The sequence below is a fragment of the Asterias rubens genome, chromosome 13 (genome assembly GCF_902459465.1).
Source record: "Asterias rubens chromosome 13, eAstRub1.3, whole genome shotgun sequence".
NCBI lineage: Eukaryota > Metazoa > Echinodermata > Asteroidea > Forcipulatida > Asteriidae > Asterias > Asterias rubens.
In genome coordinates, this window is record NC_047074.1 from 8626663 (window position 1) to 8629611 (window position 2949).

Genomic DNA, 2949 nt, shown 5'->3' on the forward strand with positions numbered 1-2949 from the left:
ACAAACAATCTGTGCAGTTCTAACAGTAATTATAAGGGTAGAATCTGAACTTTCCCAGAGCAAGGGTGTTTACAAAAACTCATCATAAGGAACAAACAATATGTGCAGTTCTAGCAGTAATTATAAGGGTAGATTCTGAACTTTCCCAGGGCAGGGGTGTTTAGAAAACTCATAAGGAACAAACGTACAAAAAACACTTCCCGCTTGTCCTAGTTATATTACCAAAGACCTTTCTGTATTAAAATTAAGGCAGGAATTTGTTGACGTTGGTGCAAAAGAGGAAGAAAAATAGAGAAAATATTTGAGTTGTTGTGCCAAGAAAATAATCTTAACATAATCCTCAATGAGAAACGAGGAGAAAACGATTAGTCTTGGTTTTTAAGGCTGGTAGGTGATATTGATGCGCGTCTTGACTTGCAAAACACGTCTCAAGATCATTATTCAGTACAATTCAAACAAACTTGCTCAACCAAAATGGAGGCGGGGGTGGCGTGCACAGTTAATGTCCAAATTTTGTCTATAATTTCAAGGTTTAATACTTTGGGGGCGTTTTACATTCAACCTAATACAAGGAAGGAAGCGAAAGAAATACAAGAGAAAAACACAGAAAAGTCTGTTGGGAAAAAAACTTTCTGAAGTCATTTGCATGTTGTGGTTATATGAAGCTGGTTGTCATTTCCAAGTTTAGTTTGAAGTTGCCGAGTGAGTCGCTCATTCATACACGTATCAACAGATACAATGTTTCTGCTCATTCTTGTTATGACTTCGATATGGGGGTTGGGTGAGGCCTCACTTTTCCAGACTCACCCAGTTGACACCCTCGCCTTGAAAGGAAGTGATGTGACATTAAGCTGCACGCTCCAGAATGTATGGTGTAATGTAAAGAGCTCTTACCACATGTATTGGAAACTTAAAACAACAGTAGAATCCCCTACAAATATATTATATGATTTGACCAGTGTGTACAACAATAAAGAGAGGTACACGATCACGTTAAAAGGCTGTACATGGACTTTTCACATTACCAATCTACAGCCGATTGACGAGGGATTTTACAGCTGTTATCTTCAAATTACAGCCTGTAGTACAACTCGAAGATTCCAATGTGGCTAGACTGGTAGTTGGTCCGATCGGCACAACTGTCACACTGTCTCAGATTGAGGGAAAAGTGGATCAAAATGCCAAATTTCGTTGCCAAACGCGACCAATCATTGACTCCGGACTATATAACATACATTTGGTATATGAAATCAACGTACAATAATCACGATGGATCTTGGCATGAATTAATGGCAGAAGATCGTTTAACTGCGTTTCGTGATAACAATAAAACATTAACCATGCAGAGATTGACAATGAGAGACAACGGCACTGCAGTGAAATGTAAGGTGTTCAGCGGAGCCACGTCAGTTACTGGAAATACTACCAGTGGCGTGTTACTTCATGACGAAGTAACCACAGATGAGGTATCGACATCTCAAATGGCAGTGACCACTTCCCATCCACCTACCAGATACTCTGCAATCAGCAGCACCGAACCCGTACCGAGAGATCGACCGTACCGACAGTCTACAACATCTGCACCCGATACCCCATCCCCTCTACCGACCAAGAAGCAAGATCCCGATCCTGACAGTAAGAACCCTTCTTCAGGATCTACGGACTCTACGGTCATCTTAGTAGGGTGGCCACTAGCTGCTGTCGCCATCTTGCTCCTCATCGCGTCACTCCTGTACATTATCGTGACGAAAAGAAGATCCAAAGCCAATCCTAATTCAACCCGTGTAGTTCAAACAGCTCCAGATGAAGATGCAAATGCGTATGAGGAAATGGAAACCCAACTACACGGGCAAGCTGCTTCTACTGGCCATAAAGAAACCTCACCATCCAGCTACCAAGATCTTATATTCAAGTAGTCTATGACCCTTTTAAAAACCACGGCTTCGGCTTTTGATTCGGCTCGGGCTAGCTTGGCCCCGCGGTTGTTTGGACAATTGCGCATGCATTGCGTACACGCGCCAGGGTCTCAGACGAGAGCACGGAGCCTGAAGCCGAATCCAAAGCAGAAGCCGCGGTTTCGAAAAGGGCATGTGTTCTTTAAATGGACGTCATCTTTTGCACGTTTGAAGGAATAAATCGTTCAAGCAATTGTATAGTTTTAACGTCTGCAATTCCTATATCCTTGACTTTATCCAAGAGTTTGAAATAATATGTATTTATCCGGAGGATTGCGCTGATATAAAAATGTATAACCGATGAGCTTCAAAACTGAAATTTACTCAAGAAATCACCACAATACAAGGAAGGACAATTAATGACTAAAATTGGTGACAGTAATACTTATTTTTAATAGGACAATAAACCATTGAATACCATAACATTGGGATATCTAGCATTTTGTTGAAATTGTTTGTACATTGTAGTTCCCGCTGACTCAGCGCGTAGTTTCTAGTGTCTACCATCCTTTTATTACAATTTGTTCTAATGCAAGTTTACTCCACAAGACTTACTTTTTAATAAATAAATAGTAAACTGGCGGGATACAACCACGTGTTAATCTCTGAAAAGAGCCGGTTTGGTCACGACGTTTCGATACTACACACTGCTCGTCTTCAAAAGAATCAAGTTGTACGATCTTGTGTTATATAATTATAGGGTTTTCTAATTAACCTCAGAATATTATGATTTGACGTTTTAATGTAATACCGTAATCACCATTGTTTAATTAATCCCCCGTTAATAACTGCGCCATAATTGCTTTTTTGAGATTATTGTAGAATGGCTACTTCAGGGGGCTATAATTGTAATGATCGGCTGTTAACCCAAATTAAATGCCATCAGGGCAAAATTTCATAGGCATAACTTAATTATTGATTAAAGGCAGTGGACACCTTTGGTATTGTCAAAGACCAGCCCTCTCACATTGGCCGTCCAAGTTACGAGAGAATA